This window comes from Hippocampus comes, unplaced genomic scaffold (genome assembly GCF_001891065.2).
Source record: "Hippocampus comes isolate QL1 unplaced genomic scaffold, H_comes_QL1_v1.1 scaffold7, whole genome shotgun sequence".
In the NCBI taxonomy this organism is placed as follows: Eukaryota; Metazoa; Chordata; class Actinopteri; order Syngnathiformes; family Syngnathidae; genus Hippocampus; species Hippocampus comes.
The window spans coordinates 9,254,692-9,279,522 of NW_017842060.1; the positions used below are offsets into that span (position 1 = coordinate 9,254,692).

The 24,831-nt window shown below is 40.8% G+C and overlaps 1 protein-coding gene across 10 annotated transcripts in view; it reads left to right on the forward strand.

The window, feature by feature from the left end:
- Positions 1 to 24,831, forward strand: part of adgrl3.1 (adhesion G protein-coupled receptor L3.1) — a 153,809-nt gene that overhangs the window by 9,124 nt on the left and 119,854 nt on the right. For 9 of the 10 annotated variants that reach the window (XM_019862336.1, XM_019862333.1, XM_019862335.1 and 6 more), the window contains exon 2: positions 13,756 to 13,836. The exons of the other annotated variant lie outside the window; for it this stretch is intronic. The gene's annotated coding sequence lies outside the window, so the exon portion shown is untranslated. The remainder of the gene's footprint in view (positions 1 to 13,755; positions 13,837 to 24,831) is intronic. 10 annotated transcript variants of the gene reach the window in all.

The following is a 24,831-nucleotide window of genomic DNA, read 5'->3' on the forward strand; positions in this document are numbered from 1 at the left end:
TATATATATATATATATATGATATATTTTCAATGATTCTGTAAAAACAAACAAAATAAAAACATACAACATTCCATGACTGCTTACCTTTTCTCAGTTTATTTTGAAGTGACCTTAAACACACCTGTGTCAAATAAGAAATGCAATCCAATTCAAAAGATACAACAATCATTTAAAAATATGTTCTCCTTTGTAACTAATGGAGGCAGTACATATCTGCTTCACAGGAGAGAGGTTTTGGGTTCGAATCTTGGTGGGGGTTTGATGTGTTGAGGTGGATTAAGAGACAGAATAGTGGAGTATACACTCACTCAATATAAAGAAGCATGAAGCAAGCACAAGATATTGTCGAGCATATTTAGGGCGACCTGCATCCTCCATATGTTTTCTCACCGCAGGAACTGTAAAATGTTTTGGGTGGGGCCTGACCCTGGACCAGAATCTCACCCTGACGCAATAATTTGGTGACAGCTCTTGACCGCAACGTACTACGAGAGTGCGTCAAAGAGTGACAACTCAAAATTAACTTTGAGTAAAGTCAGAGTTGCTGCAGTGCAGTTTGTCACGCTCCATTTTGCACTTCTCCTTCTGCTTCTTTTCTTCGCTCCACATTGTCGTCACATGATAGAGTCCGGAATTTAGGATGCGCTCGATGCTGCTGCGTGATCATAACGTCATTCTGAACCAGTAACGCGCAGACTGGAAGGCTTGCATGTAAATTTTAATCGCCTGGCAAGCTTTTGAGTCTGCCTATAGATACGATACTGGACGTGACACAAATTGGATGTGACAAATGCGGAAACTGAAAGTCAGCCAATGGCAGAATGTTAAGGGGGGCATTATACATGAATAGCCTGTAATAAACTAGGTAGTGCTGATGATGAAGAGGTCTCAAATCAGACATCAAAAGTCAATGAAGCTATCTTGCAAGAGGTAGCCAATTGTGAATCATGTTTTACGTTCAAAACAAATGTATTTTACTCTCAGAAAAAAATTGCGAAACTGATTTTCAAAACAGATTTTTAATATAATGTACATACTGTATTTGGGATAGACAGTTAGACAGTGGCACAAAATGTTGACGTTCACAACAGCTTATTAGCATTCATTATTTAGAAGGTTCTGTTATTTTTACATTCGTGATATTAATGGGTTGTGTTTGGTCGGAAACATTCTACTGTATTCAGATTCATACAAAAAGGCTATTGTTTTGCAGTGAGGGCATAGTATTCTTGTTAAAACTCACTAGGCAAAAAAAAAAAAAGTAAATTAAAAAAATACTTAACACACACAACCAACTGACTGTTATGAATGGCAGATGCAAAAAGCGCAATGTGAGTTTTGTGTTCTGAAAAACAATAAACAAATCAATAAGAAACTAAAGAGCCGAATCTCCGTGCTACTGCTGAGTTTTGTTTTTATTATTCAAGGGTTACTCGAGATGCTGAGTCCAACGTGATGACAAAGAACCTTGGAGGTGATTTCCACAAAATCACTTATCGAAGAGCTCTGAAAGGATCTGCACTTTCACTGCTCTAGCGGTTAACTTATTTTTACACTTTCACAGCAGTTGAACTGTAACGTAAAACATAGCCTGTGTTGTTATTGAAGGTTTAATCGAGAATAAAAGTTTGCCCGGGGAATGGAGTATTCAATTACCATTTTTTCCTAGGGGAAAGTCCGGACAATCAGCGTCAGGAAATGGCTTATGTTCGGTCTCAGAGGTTGGACTGTATTCTGTAGAAGAGTCGTGCATTTGCATTCAGAAAAAAGGCTAACCATTTTTGTAATAAGTGCTTTTTGGTCAAGGGCAAACTGTTCTCATTCTACTCACTAAGTTAAAAAACAAATGCTAAACACACAAAATTGGCTGCTTTAAATGTCAGATGCAAAAAACACAGTGCGATTGTTGTGTGCTTGAAAAGATCAAATAAATCAATGAGACGATAAAGAGTCCTATCTCAATGTTTGTCAAGCTTTATTTTTGTTAGTCAAGGGTTGCAGGACCTGTCCAATGCGTTGACAAAGATCCCAGGGGCTGATTTCCACCAAATCACCTTTATCAAGAATATCTGAAAGAATGTGCACTTCCATGACTGGTGCTTTATTCGGCTAATTTATGCAATTCGAGATAAATGTTTGAGCCTCAGAGGCAAACCAGGCGAAGGTTGATTTTCGCTCACTGAGACAACAATCCTTTCTACATAAATAAAAGGTCACCCTCGGCTTAAGCCGCGAAACGCCAACTTCTCGCTGTGATTATAATATAAAGTGCCAGTGAGAAGAAAGAAGGCTGGATTTCAAAGCCTTACTTCCTAATGTGACGATGGTCCACATTCACAGTCTGAACCCCACTTTAACCTCATTCAAAAGCCCCCTTTTCAAGTGCTGAACGACATCTCTATGTTGTATTGAATTAATGAGGCCAGATCCTCGACGGTCTTCTTCACCGAGCCAAAGCACTCGGTCATGTGTTAACACATCCTTCCTTCGAGCATCCATTACCCCTCAAAGAACTACTGCGGCTCCTTGCATTTTCCACCTCGGACAACTCATTTCTCTCCGCACTCGTGAAACTGGCCACGTCTATAATTCAACCCCTTTCGAGGTTCACTCAGCGTGAGAGCACGACGCCGCTACTTTGCAACCTGATTAGACGTCTGCCAGGCTAAAGGGGGGCAGCAGGACTCGGTAGCCGGCTTTATAATCTCAGGACTCTGACTGACTGACTGCACCGGTGGCCTTGACAAGACTGACCCCGAAGTGAAAGATATCTTAGTCAGCATAAAGTGTACAACTGTTGGGAAGCCTGGAAAAACGCTCCATCTTTTGGGTTGTTTGGAGAGAGTGTAAAGTGGTGGCCAGGTTCTTGCTGTCTCCGAAGTGGAGTTGTGTCTATACAAGTATGTCTGTGTGTGTGTGTGTGTGTGTGTGTGTACGTGAGTGTGTGTGTGTGTATCACCGCTTGTGATACATGTCGTAATCCAGCTCAATGGTTGTATTGTTCAACAGGAAACTGTAATCACATTGTTAAACAGCATCTGCGGAGATGCATTGCCCAATCATCTGGAAGTACTGTATTTATGTTTCGGTGGACAAACAAAAGGCTATATTTGACCAACAAATACTGATTTCAATCTACTTATTATGTGGAATAATTATGTATTCAAATACACACAAAATAGATAGATAGAGCAGGATTTTAAAAACAAAATACATATTTCCACCGATACAGAAAGTTATTAAACTGTGTTACTTGATTTTTTTATTTTATTTTTTATTTTTTACACTTTAAAGTTAATGCTTTGACAACCCAAATTTTTAATGTGCTATGGACTGTTTGTGTTCCAGGCAAAATTTTGGGATCATCTGTATCTTTTCTACTCCGTCCAAACAACTGTCACAGGCAGAGGCCAAAAGAGTAATACCATGCACAGTTGGGGTGTGCAAGCACCAACACTCAGGCTCGAGCTGTCCTGTCGAGTCTATGCACATGAACCCATGAACCGTGTTCGGATTGGAGGTGAAAGGTCTTTCGAAGACAACCTGAACAGTCCACTTGAGATCGATTAAATGACCTGAGAATGCAATGACCGGCAAACACAATGACCTGGATGAACAAGAAAATTCACAGTAGGATTGGGCAATTCTGGAAAAAAATAATAATCAAGATTGTTATTAGAATTATTAATTAGTTGTTATTAATTGTGATTTCAATAACATAAGATCGTTATTGAAATCACAATTAATGAACACAATCATTCATTGATTTTTAAAACGTTTCATTTCTTCAACTATCGAAACTCAACTTTAAATAATACTTGAAGGAACAAACAGAATTTGAAGGAAAAATAATAATCCTATCATAATAGCAATAATAAATAAATAAACAAGTACCAGCTGTTCCTACTGTGCGTGTGTGCCTTGGCCTCTTCGGAGGAATGCGGTGCATGGCATGCATGAAGTACACGCTCAAATTAAGCTAACAAGAGTAGAAGAAGAAGGTTTGATTGAGCTTTATTAATTTCATCACTTTCACAGATTACAAAGACTATATATGCCTTTGATTTAGTTATATTTCCTGTCTGTATATGTTCATACACCGTTTGCGTGAGACTAATTATTATTTAAACGAAACTCACTCCTGGAACTCAATGCTAATTTTTCCATTAGCATATCAATGGGATTTTAGCTTGACTGCTAGCATTAGCACTAGCAATGTTTCTAAAACCAAGTCCTGTATGTCATGCAAAATGTAGGAATGTGCAAATGCATACTCTGCGGTACAGCACATTCATCGTTTTTCTAAGTTTATAATGTTTATGATCGTCAGAAGCCAAAATTGAAATCACAATTAAATTTTGATTAATTGCGCTGTTCCAACTGTGCGTGTGTGCCTTGGCCTCTTCGGAGCAATGCGGTGCATGGCATGCATGAAGTACACGTCATTTTTGGTCATTTTTTTGGGGGGGGGGCGTCATCGTCAGATTCATTACATAACATCAGTCTTAATTAATTTAGGTGAAAGTGATTCACAAGCCCACTTTTTTTTGGTCATTGAACTTAGCAGGCCCTGAAATAATTTCATGCCTGTCTTTTACGCTTATAAAAGTGACTACTCTTTAAAGTTAAGTCAACAAATGTTCATTGTGTCTTTAAAAAAGGTGCTGTGTATTGTGGAGATGAATGTGCAAATGCATACTCTGCGGTACAGCACATTCATCGTTTTTCTAAGTTTATAATGTTTATGATCGTCAGAAGCCAAAATTGAAATCACAATTAAATTTTGATTAATTGCCAAGTCCTAATTAGCAGGTGTGTATGGGTCTTTAAATGTCACTTAAAGTTTCAGCCGATTTAATGGATATACGTAATTTATAATACAAATAATGTATTTTGAATTGTCAAGGTGGTCATTTTTTTGGGGGGGGGCGTCATCGTCAGATTCATTACATAACATCAGTCTTAATTAATTTAGGTGAAAGTGATTCACAAGCCCACTTTTTTTTGGTCATTGAACTTAGCAGGCCCTGAAATAATTTCATGCCTGTCTTTTACGCTTATAAAAGTGACTACTCTTTAAAGTTAAGTCAACAAATGTTCATTGTGTCTTTAAAAAAGGTGCTGTGTATTGTGGAGATGGTTATTTTATGCAATGGTTATAGGGTGTAATCGAGAAAAATGGGTTATATGCAGTCTTGATGATTTTTAAATTGTTAAATTATCTTAAATTCGAATAAGGGAGAAATCATCTTGCATTTATTGTTCATGATAATCCTGTTTTATTCAGCATGATGATTCTGAAGTTATTATCCTGACTTGAATCCCAAAACAGCATTTTAAAAACTTTTTTGTATTTTCTGCAATAAACAAAGCCCGTGTGTTCATGGAAACCATCTCACTCACTCATCAGTAATCTATCCATCTTTTCCCCAAAATGTCTTTTTCAATCTCCTCTTCTTCTTTTTGCCTTTCATCTTACTCTCTTTCATTACATTAAACATTCATTGCGCAATAGAATTACACACACACACACACACACACACACACACACACACACACACACACACACACACACACGCATGCCTTTCCTTCTACACGGAGACTCCATATACACATCCATGTGGCGTATGTCAAGTGCCGTCACTCTAAACACCAACATGCTAGAGACATGGCTAGCAGCTGTGCGCATAGTGAGGCACATAATGACACACACACACACACACACACACACACACACACACACACACACACACACACACCCACACAAACCCACAGACCTATAAGAAACACACACTCAGTGCTATTAGATCCAGAATGAATGAATAAGACCGGAGTGATTGGAAGAAGCAAACTCAAAAGGTCTGACGATTATTTTTGACTCTGCAGTGCATTTACAATAGCACTTAGGCCCGGCTCCCCTCTTCCCAGTTGAGCCAATTTAAACTGGATCCTGTGTGTGTGTGTGTGTGTGTGTGTGTGTGTGTGTGTGTGTGTGTGTGTGTGTGTGTGTGTGTTTTTCGTGACTTTGGTCCATCACCACAGTATTGATGGGGGAAATTCCGAGCTGCGTCGCTCGACCTTTTGCCATTCGCATGCTTCGGAGGCCCCCCTTGTTTAGCTTGGAAATGAGTCATCCACAATGTGATGCAACACAGCAGAGCAGATTTGAATTATGGGGCAATGAACAATGAGGTCACGGCAGGGCTGTGGGCATAAATCTCTCGGTCCCGTGTTACAAAACGGTCTCTTATCAATGGAGGAAACAAGAGTCAGAAAATACGGCATTGTTTGGAAATGCTGTAAATACAGACAATGTCGTGTGACTTCAGACAATGGATGTTGAATGCTTTTTGCATGGGCTTGGATCATGTTTTGTGGGTGCAGCAAAATAACGATTAAGTGATATTGTGATGTGGCCTGAGTGGACGATATTTTAAAAAATCATATGTGTGTGTATATATTTATATGCAGTACTGTATATGTAATACATTAGGCTGTTTTGGTTTGACCATCACACATAATAACTGAACTAATTTTGTATCTCGTTTGATACCCAGCATGATCATGCTGCTGCAGTTCCATTTGACGCAAAGTTATGCTACCTTGATTACAAACTTCCGCAAAGCCATTCTTAGTGGTTCGCATGCCTCTTGTGTATCCACCCAAATGCATCCTCTGATATTTTCCGTGTCTTTTCCTTCTTCAGCAAATAGTCCACAATCAGAGCCTGATGTAATATCATCATCCCCAGGCTCCTCTTAAATTTCCTGCTTACTGGGCTTTTATTCTAACTGCATTACATTCATCTTCTTTCTCTCTCTGTACATCTGGTTCTTTTTAGTGTTAAACCCTGATGCAAAATCAAACTTAAGCTGACGTCATTTAAAAGTAAATTTTAGAAAATAGCAATAAATGCCCTTTATTTGCTAGTGGATGGTGGCACAGCTAAGATGGAAATTGACATGGTGGTGTTTTCATTCCCTGCCTTTTGAGAGGAAGAACACGTGCCAGGGAGTATTGATCTGAAGCTTACTTGATGGCGCGCTCTGATTGGGCGAAGATAAGAATGAGGGCCAGGCTGTCATGCTCGATGGAACAAAGATATTATCAGATGCAGTCATGATCGATGCTTTGACAATCATTTGTATTGTTTTGTTTTTGCCCCTCCAGCTCCCGTACTTGTGTGAAGTGTAAATATAGAAACTCGTTGGGCCGAAGGTTGAATCCCCTTTGACGAGCGGGTGAATAACTGCCGAGATATGCGGTTAAATCAGCGTGCTTACTTTTAGCACACTTAGCGGCAGGTGACGTTAAAAGAAGCACAGCGGTCTTGTCTCAGCTGGGGACAGGACGGTCATTTTAGATAAAAATCAAGCATGGCCCTTTACATGGGACATACCAGCGCCAGTCACGTTGCCTCTGACGTATCTTCTGCCTTGTGTAATATAATCATTTACTCCATCCGAGTGTTTTTCGTAAAGAAGTCTGATAGTGTCAGACCAAGACGGATCAGCACCGCTGTGGCCTGCAGCCCTGCAGCGCTGCCTCACATGGACCATGTGCATTCTAACCATGTGAGAAATTGCCTGCATGTTTATCCAGGAGAGTGTTCACGCTCTGAGCCTCCTGATTGGCTTTTTGCTCAGCATTATGTATGATAGATGACACGGCATCCATCACACATTGTCTCTAGGGGGAGCTGGACCAGAGCAGGTGTAGTGAAATAGCCAATGATAGATTTGATTTTTTAAAACAACCTTGATTTGTGTAGTTTACAGCAAAAATTAGATTTGATTGTTTAAAACAACCTTGATTTGTGTAGTTTACAGCAAAGGAAGTACATGGATGCATATTGGCTAGTGGGACTCGCAATTGAGACAGGTGGTCCCAACATCAGGGAGACTTATGAAACATTGATTGTTAATTTTCCCTGTCGTCAATCAAGTAAAATTCCCTTTCCTAACCCCAAAGTAATTTGATTCTACTGAAGTCAGAGCTCTCAAGACATTCCAAATGGAACTCCCCAACGAGAAACCTTTTTGGACCTGCAATACGAGTACAGTTATGCTGGAAAAGTAAAATGCTTTGAAATGATCCTCGTCATCCAATTCATTGTACTCCTCGCAAGTTAACGGAATGTGGAACAATGGAGTGTTTACAATTTGCAATTTATTATTTTTATTTATAATTGTAGATGAGCATATATTAAAGACAACTCTAAACATCTTTTTTGATAATATGATCCAGTCAGTGTTGATATCCCAAACTCTGACGTGGCATGGCAGCTTCTGGTGCGCCAATCACTATGAATCCAGAGAACATGGCATTGGGAATGAAGATTCCCATTTGATATTCACTGTTAATAATGTCTTGTCACTATTCTAATTTGGAAGCATTTTATTGTCCAAAAAGTACGAATCAGATCTTTCCAAACCCCTGATCAATTCATCAATTCATTAAAAGGTGTGTTGCAATACCGATGTCTGTGTAGTTTTGCCAGGATCGGATTGATTTGATTGTGTGTGTGTGTGTGTGTGTGTGTGTGTGTGGGCATACACTGAAAAGTCTCATTGTATTGGTGCTGAGTGCAGTTGATTACAGTTCACTGACTCACAATCACTGGACAAATCAAGTCTTTTTAGTTTAATCACAGACCTCCCTCCCCTGTTCTTTCTCACTTTCACATATTTATGTGGGACGCACGGACACGTCTTTAATTTTACGCTTGGCTAGGCCACATCGCCGCATTACTCGTCCATATTGCTTATCGTTAGCGTATCGGATCGCTTCAAGTCTCAGGGGAAAGTTTTGGCCTCACAATAAATGGGACCACACCCATTTAAGGAACGCACCGCATAAATCTGTAATTGGCATCCCAACCATTTTTGATGCCTCGCTCGCCAATCTGTTGTCCAAGACATAATTATAGTACAAAGGGTGTTGTACGTTAAAAAGTAACACGAGTGTATCATTTGTGCTTTAAAGTCATCTTACTCCAATCACAGCTTGTGAGTAATGAGGGTGACATGGGACTTCAGCACCAGTAACAGAAAAATATTGTTTTACTGTGAAGGGGGGGAAAAAAGCTCACTCAGTCAGGAATGTGAGGGGTAAAAATATTTCGAAATTGAGTAGAGCCTATATGCTCGCCAAACAGAAACTGTAGCTTGTTTTTTGGTTGACTTCCCCTTTAATTGGTTTTCCAAACCATCTTACTCATAGCAAATAATTGAGAAAAAATATGTTCCGGGGTGAAACTGTCATTGTCATCACCTCGATTTACTCTTACTTATCAACATTCTTAGCAGAGATTCAAATATGTAGGATACAAGAGAAACAAGACAACAATACAACTTTTCGTCGCAAGGTAAGACGTTTGAATCCGTGATCTTGTTCTTTCGATCATTACAGACAGCTCTTGACCATAAGTCAGGGCGGCAGGTTGTGTGAGGGTTCTTGACCTGCAGAATTGGTATTTTGCAATTATTTGAGGTGCACGTTGAAAGGATGGATTTGATCCAGGTGTTTTAGTCTCTTTACGCTTCCATGACCCATATCCAAATTATTGCCACTTGAGAGTGAAAAATCTAAACAGAGTCACTTGAGCCAAGGTCCCCGTGCCCTTTTTTTTTCTGGTAAATAAAAACAGTGACTATTTGTCGAGGTTTTTTTTTTTTTTTTTACCCCACTTGCTGTCTGGCCAGTAATCGAAGAAAATGTTCAACCCTATGACTTGTTTACTTTTTCTGGGCCACAGGAATTTGACCTTTGGGAAAGCAAATGGGACCAATGGGAAAATTGAGACGATGTATCATCCTCACATTGGTTTGATTAAAGAAACTGACCTTTAGATTTATTATTGAGAAACCCTGGAGAAATGTATGTTTTAATCTTTCTTTCTACAGTAAGTGTGCATGGAGGTTAAGGTTAGGGCAAGGTTGCGCTTATGGAAAAATAAATTGTTTTTAAAGTTGGGCTGTATTGACGACAAGTGTGCAGTGGCAAACGGATGGACTACAAACGCATTTGCCATGCGATAGCCGCAGATAGAGGACGAACTATCTACTACATTGGCAGTGGGCGTTGGTCGTGTAGATGACATAGACAAAGAGTTGTGTCTTGAAACCAAGCAACTGTGGGAAGCGTTTGGACTTCTCTGTTTTGAAATTTGAACAAATACTGTACCGTGTTTCCCTTCTGGGAGCGAATCAAGCAAGAGTTTATGTATGCATGAAGTTTTGTTTTGCAAGGGCTGCAGCGTAAATCTAGTCATTTGAGCCCCCCCCCCCCACCCACCCCTCCATCATGCAAACGAGGCCTAATGAAAAATCTCATTTCATGCCTTGTACCAACCTGTTTCTTTCACACCTACGCATTTAGATCAGTTTCTTTCCACCTCTGTTCCTCCGTTCGTCATTCATTGATCCCAGTATTGTTGACCAGCTCAGTGTGAATAATGCATTCTGTGTTCTGAGACAGGCCAGACACGAACTTTTGCTGATCTGTTGCTCCAGGCACTTTATCCATCATCAAGTTCATGCTCACACACATGGCGCATGCAGTACATGTATATTTCGGAGTACGTGTGCATTTGCACAAACACAGTGCACAGTGAAGGCATCCTTTGTTGCAGTCTCTGGCCACTCAACCATAAAGGTATTGCTCATGGCCTCTTGTACTGCCTAATAGACACAATTACTGCACAGCCCCGCTGGAACACTCCGCGGAGGTCGTGGCCGTGATGCTGGGTGGATTTTCATGTGAGTGCTCCAGTCTGTTAATGGTGAGAGATCAGCATTTGCATTGTGTCCATTAAAATTATTTTCATGAGAAACGGGACAAAATATTGATCTGGCAGAATATCACATTGTTATCTCTCAAAATACAGTACTTATACACCAGCATAATGATACTGTCGCTGTCGGACGTCGAAGTACGTGCCCTTATACGCTAAATAATGAGTATTTTAATGCGATTTGAATCTCGGCCTTCACCTGCATTCTGAACGATCAATGAAAACGTGTCTTAATTGGCTCGCCGGTCTGTTGAATGATGTTGGTTTGAGAAGGTGATTGACACAAAAGTAATGACTAAGGAACTGAGGAACTGCCGAAGCAAGTCTGATTAGTGCACATGTCAAAAAATGGGCGGGTATAGTCAGTATTCAATTGCAATGAATTATGTTATGCAAATTTCAACATTTCAAACAAACATTTCCAAAGATTAAATGTACAAACCTCATTTCCAGTGAGGTTGGGAAGGGATATTGTACATCCATCCATTTTCTAATCTGCTTATCCTCACGGTCGCGGGGCGTGTTGGAGCTTATCCTAGCTGCCTTCGAGCAGCAGGCGGGGTACACCCTGAACTGGTTGCCAGCCAATCGCAGGGCACACAACCACCATCTGCGCTCACACTCACACCTAGAGACAATTTAGAGCGTTCCCGTAACCTGCCATGGATGTTTTTTGAATTTGGGAGGAAACCAGAGTACCCGAAGAAAACCAATGCAGGCACAGGGAGAGCACGCAAACTCCACAAAGTAAGGCCCAGAGCTGGAATCGAACCCTGCACCTCTGTACTGTGAGGCTGGCGTGCTAACCGGTCGGTCACCGTGCCGCCTCGAGGGATTTTGTGCGAAAGGTGAATAAAAACAGAATGCATCCATCCATCCATTATCTGAACCGCATTATCCTTACGAGGGTTGCGAGCGTGCTGGAGCCTGACTTTGGGCAGTAGGCGGGGTACACCCTGCACGAGTAACTGGCAAATCCTTTTAAACAAGCATTCCATTGAATACCCTGCTAGAAAAAAGACATTTAATGAGTCAATTGCTGGGTTTTTTTTTGTATGCAAAATAATATTAACTCATTTTAGATTTTGATGACTTCACATTCCTAAAATGCCGAGGCAGGCGCGCGTTTACGATTATGTTACACCACCTTTCCTCAGAGATGCCATGGAATTGCCTCGAATCAGAGCCTCAAAGCGTACCCTAATAGTTCAATCAGATTCCTCTCCAAGGTTTCTACAATGATCGCTATGATGGTCTGCTGTGTATCCGCACAAAATTTATTTTTGAATTCTGGCTTGGCATCAGCATTTTCACCAAACGCAATTTCTGAATTACAATTCCGAGTCTTTGTGTGTCGGTCTGGCATGCAACACTGGGCAGAAATTGTTGCACGGCAAAGCCAAGGCCAAACGGAGAGGTGCTTATTCCGCTGCTCCATCAGTGGTTGCAGTAAACAACAACGCAGCGCAGCTGCCAACATGAGCGCACATTGCGTCTTTCCATTTAAGACATTGTCACTTTGAGGTTGACCTTGGCGAGATGAGTATACATAAGCTTAACCATCTAGGCTGGGCAGCAGAGTGGAACTCGCCTTGAACAAATGGGATACACATCGTGATGGAAAACAGTGACATGGAAGGATTTTATTCTAAAGTGTGCATTCACACAAGCAGCCATTCATTTTGTTCAAACTCAAGTTCATTTCCCACCCGGTGCAATTCAGATGGTCAAACGTGTACGCAAACTGCCGCGGACCAAATCAACCAGTCAAATTGCAAGAGGTTTTCTCCGTCCGCATTTAAGCGACTTTTGCACGTGATGTGAAAGCCATTTGACCTGTCAGCGAGAGCCTGCATGTACGTTAATTCATTTTCACCCTTAATGCCTTGGTAGCCATTTCCTCCTTACACTCTGTGATGCGGCATAAGTGCAGCAGAATTGGTGATAGCATCGGCAGCAAGTGAGGTGTTCTGATATGCTCCACACTTCAGATGGCATCAAAAAAAAAAACCTGATTACACCATTGGACGTTTCTTTGCGTTGAGCATGTCAACATTTGCTCCGTTGTTTTCATTTGAAGGTCTGATCGCAGCACATTCCGGTGCTGAAAAATTTCAGCAACGGAATAACCGTAATGTGTTTTGAGTCGTGCTTTTTAAGTGCACTCAGCCATTTGTTGGCGCATTGTACCCTGCTATCTTGTTCGCATTTACCAGCAAACGTCCGTTTCGCTCCTGTTTGTGTTGCTTTCCTTGCTTATCACCCGCTAGTCAATATGGCAAACCTTCTTCCTGTTTACAGTTCAGTGACCAATAACTGAAGAGAGCAACGTTGCGTGGTTTTTCTCTTTGACACATTTTTGTGCACTTGTAAATTTTACTGCGTGATCAAAGTGCACTTGAACCCCTGCAAATGAGCCAGACCAGAGACAGCGAACTAAAGACGTGAAAAAAAATCCTAACTGAATAAATGCTACTTTGCGTGCCAGGAAGCGAGCTGACAATTTGACTGACTGGAAAAATGCACTCTGGTGTTCGAGAAACGGCCTGCATTTAACTCTGTTGTCTTGGCAAGAGATAAAGCAAACGGCGTGGCGATAGGACCATTACGCCGTTCTGGACTTTTGATACCGTGTCACTTACAGAGTCCTCATATATGGCAGGGAACACAGGCGCACAAGGACCTTGTGCGCACACATCCCTGCGAACCCTAAACAAGCAATCGGGAGTGAAAATGGCCTCTTGCGTCTTGTCTTTGAGTGGCTTATGGCTATTCAAACAATCTGGAGGGGGCCATTATTCTCACAGTGCACACCATATTCACTTCACATTACGACTTTCTGTCTCTGTTGTGAAAAATGACTTGAGCTTAACTTCTGTGAGCTCCAATAACCTCACTACCTCCCACTATCTCTGTGCTTTATCGTTGTTCTCTGTCTCTCTCTCTGTGTCTCTGCAGGACTCGGACGTCCAGCTGCCAGTGAGATGTGATTCCCTGGGCATTCATATCACTTTGACAAAGCAAAGTGTGCTATAACAGGTAGGAATGTGACAGTAGGTTCTCTGAAGAGTGTAATGGGAAGCCATATGGAAGTCTAAAGCGCTGCCTTTCTGGACTAATTAGCAGCAGAGTAATGTTGGATGAACCCCAAATAATTGCTAAAAGGACCTACCGCAACATCACAACAGCCATGCCACATTCAAAAAGCTTTGTTTTGCTCTGACTTTAATGAGCCACTGTAGTTTAGCTAAGCTAATATTATTGTCTTGACATTTATTATTGTTATTAGATTATTTTTTTCACGTGGTCAGAAACAAACAAAAAAAGAAACCTTCGGCTAATTGTTGTGCCATTCTATTATTTTCAAAATCCCACAAAATTATTGCGTGGCTAATGACACACTACGCTTGCTACGATGATTTAAAATGTCATCAATATTAAAAAAGCTTTTTCAAGCGATTCAACAAACTTTCACCATCCAAAAACCTTGATCAACTGTTGGCCAAATGAACAAATCTCACTCTGAATGTTCTCCTTTCAATGCATGTCTTCTATTAAGCATAAAAATTGCGCTCTTTGAGTTTTACAAAATTGCGCAGGTCTGAATGGATTGAGGAGTTTCCAAAATAGGCAATGTTTCAAGAGGCAATTTGACCTGATCAATAATCATACACTTTAAAGTAAGTTACCCACTGTGATATTGAAATATTAAAACAAGTAAAACGTTCCCAACTCTCTTTTAATTTTAATAAAGAATGACAAGGTCATCATAATTTGAGTCACAGAAGCACCTCAAATTTCATTTTTTGTCATTCATCTCTAAAGGGTATGAGCAAGGGCAAAGGGTCAGTACTGTAAAAAATAACAAATAGCTGCTCGTGCTCAAGGAAGATTTTAGTTGGATTCAAAATTCTACCCCACAACTTCAAAAACATTCAACTTGAGGTTTCCATATATTGTATAATTTTATGTATGAAAATAATACAAAATCTCATTCTTTGTGACAGCAGGCTGAACACACAGTCCATCCATCATCATATTTAACTCCACCGAGAAGATGAGTCACAATGTGTTTCCATACACAGCATAGGCTGGGGGCAAAGTCACAAAAATATACCCACGCACCTGGTGTGCTTTTTTTTTCTTTTTTTTTTGCAGAAGCTACTGTATGCATGATGATGATATTTTTTTAAGGACCTAAATTTGACCCATTGTTCTCTCTGGGGATCTCTGGGCTCCAGCTGTGCCAGAAAGTGCACTAATTGGCCCGACAAATGTGCCCTCTCAGACTGGTAATGCAATCAGATGTGACAGTGTGATGTGGGAGTCCACAAAATAGCATGCAGTGTGCGGAGCTCGTTACATACAATTGAACGGTCTAGATTTTCCATGTTGCCACTCGGAAATAATAGCTGCTTCGACCTCCTCATCTAGTCAAAGCAACTTTTGCTAAATAATAAATATGTAAAATAAGAACGGATCCAGTTGAAGAAGTCCAACAGCACGGAAGCTGCACCATGTGGAGCACAGACAGCCAGGCAATAAATTTTCATTAGTTGTTAAGTTTTTAGAAGTAACTCGGCCTATATGATAATTGGTGACAGATGTTTGAGGCAAGGGTCAGTACTGTAAAAAATAACAAATAGCTGCTCGTGCTCAAGGAAGATTTTAGTTGGATTCAAAATTCTACCCCACAACTTCAAAAACATTCAACTTGAGGTTTCCATATATTGTATAATTTTATGTATGAAAATAATACAAAATCTCATTCTTTGTGACAGCAGGCTGAACACACAGTCCATCCATCATCATATTTAACTCCACCGAGAAGATGAGTCACAATGTGTTTCCATACACAGCATAGGCTGGGGGCAAAGTCACAAAAATATACCCACGCACCTGGTGTGCTTTTTTTTTCTTTTTTTTTGCAGAAGCTACTGTATGCATGATGATGATATTTTTTTAAGGACCTAAATTTGACCCATTGTTCTCTCTGGGGATCTCTGGGCTCCATCTGTGCCAGAAAGTGCACTAATTGGCCCGACAAATGTGCCCTCTCAGACTGGTAATGCAATCAGATGTGACAGTGTGATGTGGGAGTCCACAAAATAGCATGCAGTGTGCGGAGCTCGTTACATACAATTGAACGCTCTACATTTTCCATGTTGCCACTCGGAAATAATAGCTGCTTCGACCTCCTCATCTAGTCAAAGCAACTTTTGCTAAATAATAAATATGTAAAATAAGAACGGATCCAGTTGAAGAAGTCCAACAGCACGGAAGCTGCACCATGTGGAGCACAGACAGCCAGGCAATAAATTTTCATTAGTTGTTAAGTTTTTAGAAGTAACTCGGCCTATATGATAATTGGTGACAGATGTTTGAGGCACTTGTTTGCAGATGTTGTTATGATGGGTTTGAAATTACCACGTCATGTGAAGGCCACATTCTAAATATGACCACATGGCGGGAAGGGAAGCATCGTTGCGTCGCATTCGCTTGTCCACGTTGGCCCTGTGTGAATGTTACAGAACACAAAGCGGCGTCGCTATCGGTTTCATTTCAGTCAGCCCGCTAGTGCTTGAAGGCATCAAGAGGAGTTAAAGCGCAAAAGCGGGCCTTCATCTGTCCATGAAGCCACTCAGTGCAACTTATTTACAGTGCATTTACAAGCTGAGCGAGGCCTGTAAAATGTCGGATTTATGAGTGTCTTTTTAATTAGAAATACTGTCTTCTAGAGTCAGCCTGATGAATTGTACGTTCAATTTATTGACGGTGGAAGAGGATGCAACTCCTGGGTATCGGCCGGAAGCCTTAACGTCCTTATTAACATGTTTTTGTACTAAAAGAAGAAATATGTAACATCTTTGATTAATTAAAAAAAATAACAACCTGAAAGTTAATTTTATTTAGTTGTTTCTTGTTCAAGGTCACTAGAGTTCTTGCAACTCAAAACAGGTTTCGCAAGTTGTCATATTATGAAAGATGAACGCATCTCATTTTTCAAGTTGTACTTTGATTTTTGAAACATGTTTTTAATTTTTACAACAGTCCGTACACTCCTAAAATGATTCAGTAGGTACACTTGCACAATCTAATTTAATACAGGGGCTGAATGAAAACAAAGATGATGCTCCGTTAGCTACATCTGTCCCTCACATGTAGCTAAACAAGGTAAGCAAAATATTCGAAGTACAAGGGAGTACAGTTTAACCTCTCTGTGAAATAAACCCGCAATAATGTCGGTCATGTTCTTAAACTAATATCTCTATCAATGTCATTCAGAACCAAACATTATTTGTAAAAAAGATTTTGTAGTGACTTATGAGTGGGATTGTGCTGGTCTACCTTATATTGTGTATCCATGTGGGTATGTGTTGGCATATGCCTTAATGAACTTCCTGTCACCCCTAATGTTTCCCTTCCTGGCTCTCACATGAGTCGGAATGCTTCTTTTGAAATCTAATTCCGTGGTCCAAATGCTTCATTTCACCAAGACAATGAAGCAAAGAAAGAACAACAGGAAAGGGGACATATCAGTCGTCATGTTGGGATGTGAGGCAGGGCATGTGCTTCCCGTTGGGCATGCACAATTGAAAAAAACTTCATTTGATGCATTAGCGGTCAGAGCCCACATTTAAACACTTATCAGTTTCATCCAGTAAATAATCTATGCGAACATGATTGAGTGTGCAATATAAAAGGGAGATTCTCATTTTTTAACTTCAATCAGACCTTGATGTGAGGAAATGACCAACACCCAAATTGGACACGGTATGAAGTATAACTACACATGCAATGTAAAAAGCAACATGTAATACCTGCTATAAAAAGCCACAAAATATTGAACCCACAATTGCCCACCATAATGAAAAACAAACTAAAATAAATGGTTGCATTTACATTTTTACTGTGGCCCTGAGCATACTATCCAACAGAAATGGGCCACTGACATCAATCATAAATTCTGCCATGAACAGATCATGTTCAGTTTTTGACCGACACTGTCCGCCAGGTAAAAATTTAACAATTTGTCTATGACTGTGGCTTGCCGTGGTGCTCTGCTTCATACTGAGAACGCTTTCTGATTACCTCGGTGAGTCCATTGTATATTAGCATTTCTATGCTATTATAATTCAAGGGCCAGCTCTATCAGCCCTTACACTCATTTTATTGGATCCCTCTCACAAACATGTAAATGCTTTTTTTGCTCCCCCGCCATCAGTCGCCATTAATACAAGCGTATTGTTCAAGAATATGACCTTTTGTCTTGAGTGGAGAGGCCTTTGTCCTGAAACAATGGGGTCCATATTGGAAACCCTGCCAGTCAATGCTGTCCCTCCAGCTGCTAGAGGAATGGTACAGATTGTGCGGGGTCCAAGTTGAAGGCTTGGAGGAAAGAACTTGTGGAGTATGTGTGTGTGTGCGTGTGTGTGTGTGTGTGTGTGTGTGTGTGTGTGTGTGTGTGTGTGTGTGTGTGTGTGTGTGTGTGTGTGTGTGTCTGTGTTATTTTTCTGGATTGTTTGTTTCTGTAAGATGCAAGCCTGTTCTCAAGAATCACCAGATGGGCTAGCACAATTAAAATCAGCCATCTTCCCTAGTGTGCACATATGTGCATACGCGTTCACGCGCGCACGCATGGCGCGGATATGCGCACAAACAAACTTAGAGCGCAGGATACAAAGCAGATGTCTCTGAAAGACGAAACCTGATAGACACTGTAATGCGGTGGAAACTTGGGAGTGAGAGTGTCCCAAGCAAAACGGAAGTCAATCAATCAGTCAGTCAATCAATAGATGCTTGTTTGGCTCTCTATCCACAACTAGCAAGCAATTATTTTTTATTTAGTTTTTTTGTGGAACCACCAGAAGGTCAAAGGATTCGGAATTCAACCAAAAGTTGCTGCTGCAGCTATCATATACACAAGCAAGAAACGAGGTTTATTCTGCATTTTCTTTGTCTTATTGTAGCTTTTCGGTGACAACGGGCAAATGGATGGTAATATTTCCATGAAAGAATGGATTACTTACAGTGCCGTGTTTCCTTTAGGCAAGATTATTTCCACTTTATTATTTCCTGTAGGAACAATAACAAAATTTTCCCGCCCCCACCACCTCAATGATAGACAGTAAAAAAATTGGGTGATGGTGGTTATAAATCAGTGATGCGAACTTGTTTGACCGACTTCAGTTTGTGAAATAATGCCACAATGTCAACAAAGTTACCACAGTATTGGCTCTTCTGTAAACTATCAGACTTGGTATCTGAGTCGCCCATCTCTCCAAACCCCTCTTTGGACTTGTATTGACTCGCAGTAACATATCAGCTCACAGGAAATGAGCTTGGGACTGAAAGGTCATGCTTTGGTATCCGACTACTACAGTGGCTGTGAAAATCTTGGCCCTTGAAATCCCTCAACAACCACCATCAGGGCTTTGACCTCTCAGCACTTAACCTTTAGTTGTTCCAGCTGAACATCTTGGTGGCCAGCAGTGCGAGGGAGCCTTGGCTTTGCTGAGCAGCGCCCAGGTGCGATTGTGTTCAATGTGCAAAAGCCATCCAACCTTTTCCTTCCTCTCGAGCTCCCCCCTACTCCCACCCCACCCCCTTAGCCATTCACGCAACACTTTTTTTTTCCTTTTCTTTTTTCTCTCGGTCAGTGAGCCGGCTTAAATGGGACTCGTGACTTGGCAGCATGCAATCATGTGCTCTTTTGGCTTTTGAATCCACCTTTAAATGAACAATAACTAAGAACCTCTTTGTCTTTCAGTTTAATTGTTTCATTGTTTCGCAGCTGAAGCAAGCAATGGCCTCCCTGTAGTTTACTCTTAACAGAATTAGTATGGAGGACTATGCACTGTGGAGCATCATTAGAATGCCTTACAATGTTAAGCAGCATTATAATATAAAGGATCACTAGTCGAATAATAGCTATTCAAAATTTTCTATTACGCCCCCACCCCCACCCCCGCCTCCCAGGAAGAACATAATACAGTTATACCTCGGTTTTCGAATGTCTCTGTTCTCGACCAGAAAATTCTAGATTTTTACAGCTCGGACTACGACCTAAAATCGGTTTTCGACCAAACTAAGCAAATCGGAATACGCCACTCGACTCCTCTCAACTTCCTTACATGAGGAAGTGTAACGTTCATTGTGAGCAGACTTGTTTGTGGTGATTTACGCAAATCTGACTGTTTTTTTTTTTTTGGGTTATTTCTGCATAGCCACTAATCATGGGCTAATAAAATAGTTTTGGATTTTGAAGAAATCAGTTTTCTAAAAGTCTTCTGGAACGGATTATGGTCGAAAACCGAGGTATGACTATACTTCGGCCAGAACTCCCTGCTACAACTATACATCGTGTCATTTGGCTATCAAAATGGTTATAAGTACAGCTCGGCATAACCTTGAGTCCCCATTAACATGAAATACCCCCCCCCATGTAGGCTGTACACACACACACACACACACACACACACACACACACACACACACACACACACACACACACACACACACAAAGTATATAGATCTGCTGAATAACTTTATTAATCTTGTTTATACTTTTATACACAGTCTGACAATCAGTGCACCACTGCCACCTACTGTAGTGGATGTGCAATTACACTTTATTTTAGTACAGGAAAAAAAATAAAAACATGTTCCCTGTAGTCACATTTGACGGACCCCTGGCATTTAGACAAAAAAACAAAATCCATGTATTGTGCGACTCAAACATTTTTTAACTGTACAGGCAATGTTATAAGTGTATCTTTTAGTTGCAATACAAGTAGGAAAAAAACTTCACATTGATTAAAAAAAATAACAATAAATAAATAAATAAAACAGTATTAACTTTGTGACAAATAGTTGTTCCTCTCTCAACATACCTTATTCCAAGTCGTCTGTTTTGGAGGAAGTTTAACAATCAAAAAATTTAAACAAATGCTGGATTTCATCATCAGTAATTGTCAGTGCCAGCCTGTGTTGATCCTAGTTTTGTTCACCGCTAATATATGATCTTTGACTGCATCTTATCCTGTTGACTGTGCCAAAGATACCAGCCTGTCCCTCGTGGAGCCTTAATTTCCCTCCAAGGATCATGACAAGGCCCCAGCATTGCACACACACACACATATACGGGACTTATGAACATGAATACCGTGCGCTGCGACCTGAGTGAGGCCCACAGTGCTCCATCACCAGTGCGTACACACACACGCACACACACGCGTACGCGCGCACACTTGACAACAGGGAAATAGCCTCCAGAGATAGTTTTTGTCAACAACTGCATCTATTTAGCATCACTGTATTCCTTGAAGCATACGCCATCTTATTTGTGAAGTGGCTGTGTCAAACAAAACAAACGATGCCGGTTTGCCATGTTTCGCTTGCTCTTCCCGGCTGTTTCTCCTCCTTTTGTGTTGCTCCACTTTGGGCTCCGATGCTCAATGGGTAAAGTCACTTCTAATTTGAAGTTGAAGGAGGATCGTGAGTTGAGACTACAAAGTAAGACCTACTATTACTTTTAAAGTGGCTGCAAAAGTCAGTGTTTTGAGTTGATGTTTTATGATAAAAATCCCGCGGATATGCACTTGGCACAAACTATGTCCATGTGTGACTCCCATTTCAATCGACTCGGAGAAAATTGAATCTATTCAGAACTTGTTCTGACTGCCAATCAGTGTTGAAGGCCTCGAGCGGCTCCCTGCATAATAGATGTGAGGAGCAGGCAATGAAAGTTTCATCACAAATTCCTTGCACAATTAAACATTGATAAACATCGAGTACACATACAGTTACACAGCAATTCTCTTTCATTTGGGCTGGAAAAGAAAAAAAAGTAGTGTCACAATCCAGTGGGCTCGACACTAACTTTTGCATGGGTAGCACTGGATGCAACCAACTTTTTCAGTGGGTCGCACCAGCACAGATTCTTCTCGCTGTCTTTTTTGGGGTGGTACGGCATGACCATATTTGCTGATTTAAAGTCATCTCAACTGGCATAATGTCGTTTTGTCTCACGACAAGATTGACAGTGACGGAAGGTATATTTAAAAAATATTTTACCGTAGCAACAACTTTGTTGCAACAAGTTGCGGCTGACAAAACATGACGGTTACTTTATATAAGTTTCAAAGAAGACAAAAAAGGAAACAATACCGTTTTACGTTTTTACCACGGAGAGAGCAGTGAAACAATACCTGGCAGCTAAACAACTTCAAATTGGTATTATTTGTATTAGTTGATCAAAATACTATAACATTTTAATCAAAATGCTTTGAAAAACAAAAAATTAAAACATTTTAAACACACACACTACTGATATTTTTATTCATATCCGGGATTTGACAACGTTTTTAGGACACCAAAATATTTGTTGTTTATTAATTAAGATTTTGGGGAACATACTATCTCAGTGAATATTTCATGTTTGCTATTCCAACCACGAGACGAATGGAAGCAGAGTGGTTTGATGTGAGAATATGGAATAGTGATTGTAATTTAGTAAAGTAGCAAAGTAATCGCACCCCCATCATTCTTCTGGATATATGTCAGCCTTTTTTGATTGATAGAAAGCCCACATTATTCAGAGCTGAATATAGACAAGTACCTAAGCCTCCATCGCCAAAATGCGTAGCGGGTCATCAGAGCCTCGGTGAATGGGAGTGAGCTGGCTGGAAAGCCAGCCTTTAGAAAGCAAATAGCGCTGGTTAAGTCCGATGGCCGGCAAAGAGGCAAAGTACACATCCAGACGTTGATGGTCATTTATTTAATTCATACAGAAAGGATTTAACTTGACGCGCGCTACGCCTTCTGAGTAGAGTCTGACAGACGGACGCAAGGTTGGAGCGCCTTTGCGGCATGTACTCGTAGGGGCATCAAAACACGCACTAGCACGGTGCAAATGGATTTTTTCCGGCACACACTGGAAAAAATGGCAGCATTTGCAAGCAAAATGGTCACAATCTGCAGCCCTGTACTTTCCTGAGTGAAGTGTGGGTTGTTTTGTAGAAACGTGTGCAAAACTAAATAAAATGATCTTTTTTTTTTGTATTGAATTAAGGATGTATGTTGTAAAATATTAACCGATGTTATTGTCGTTGATTTATCTTTCATTCTGACCTGATGACAATATCTCTCATCTTTTTTTGAGTCCATATGATAGTTATTCTTGCCAAAACCCATTTGAAGCAATGCGACCGATGTACATCTGCAGAGAAAGGAAATCGGTGCCCCGAAGCGATATGAAGACACAATAACACGCATGCGTGTAAACTATGATGTATTACACCTATAGCACAATACAAAGCATAGAGTAACCATAAAATAATCTATTCTAGGGGAGAGATGCACCTACAGAAGAGCCGTCTTCCATCTGTTCCTTTGAATTACAGTATTTTCAATGCTGGTGCCCCTTTGCTGATTGGAATATATCAGCACACGGGGGATATGAGACTGCAATAGGATCCAGACCTCTCCCTGGCATGATTTGAATATGAAATGATTCAATTATTGATTTCAGTTATTTGGGTCTTGCGCCCCGAGGTGATATTGTAGCCGCGCAATCACCGCGCTGACATTTAGCGTCCGTGTTTACCGTTACTGTCTCCGCTGATTGCTTCCAAATCGCTAGCCGTATGTCCTGGCGGAGCCCATTGTATCATCAGTTTTGCGCTATTTAGGGAAAAGTGATGGATGCAGCTTATCAAATATGCAACAGTTTGTGCGGTCGGTGCTCGTGCAGAAAATAATAACGTGTCCTCGCCATCGCGGAGGGGTGATTGATACAGAAATGCAATTGAAGAATATTGAATATTGCTGTCATAAAAAAATAAAAGAACTGAAACGTATGTCTCCTGGCATAGGGATACAGTTTGAAGCGCTCACCTTGACAGTGATGGAAACGTGAACCACGATCCCGAGATATGCCTGCAAGCTGTGCTCTTAAGCTCAGCTTCAGCTCTGCGGGGACAATAAACGCCTCGATGTTGATCTGATAATATTCCAGGTACACTTCTGAATAACTGCTGCTGCGTCGCCTCGGTCCCTGTATTCTTTGAAGAAAATGGTTTCTTCGCTTTCCATTCGTTTGCGTGGAGAGACGTGCAAATGCAATATCTGACAAACGAGTTTGCTGACAAATATTCCCAATATCGCTGCGGACATCTGTCGTGAGACATTTTATGCACGCGGTTGCGCTGAGCTGCGCGGCTGTCAGAGTGACTCCAAAAGAGGTAGTTTTAATGTCACTCCACTCAATAGAAATATGTTTTTGCTAGCACCCACTGGTGAATTTCTTACTTGAGAGTCAAGTTAACAATGTGGAAAATGAAAGCAGTTCTCCTAGGTGGATTCCTCCACATTTTTGATGCCATTTTCTCAACAGTTAGACAATCCAATGTTAAGCGGATGTTTTATACCAGCGTTGGTGTTCGTGCATTATTGAATTATGAACTGGGCCCAAGTCTGGAAAGGGCCTTTTTGAATGAATATTTCAATACCCCGATCTACCCAGTTCCTACCTGCTTTGTAATGCAAGTGGCAAGGGATGGACCATAACCTCTCAAGCAAAAATTATTTGGTTTCCGAATTGAATCAGTGCAATTTGCATCCACGCTATTATAACTCAAAATTGCTGATTGGGAAGAAAATCTATCACAGAATTTCTGTGAAAGTTAAAACATTGTTACTTTATCGAGGTCATCTCAATCTTTAGAAGTTGCATGAAACGGGAGAACAATACATTTAAGGAGCCCAAGGATAGCAGACATTTTTAATCTTCTTTGCGCAGCATCAGGCACAGCTGGAGTGAAGGACACAGAAGACAGAGGCGGGCGCTGAATGACAAAAAAAGGGCATATAATATGCAGAGAGATAAAGGTAAAGATAACACAGCAAGCTCATGATGAATCTGGTTGGTTTAAATAGGCTCTTCTCAAATAGTGTGTGTGTGTGTGTGTGTGTGTGTGTGTGTGTGTGTGTGTGTGTGTGTGTGTGTGTGTGTGTGTGTGTGTGTGTGTGGGG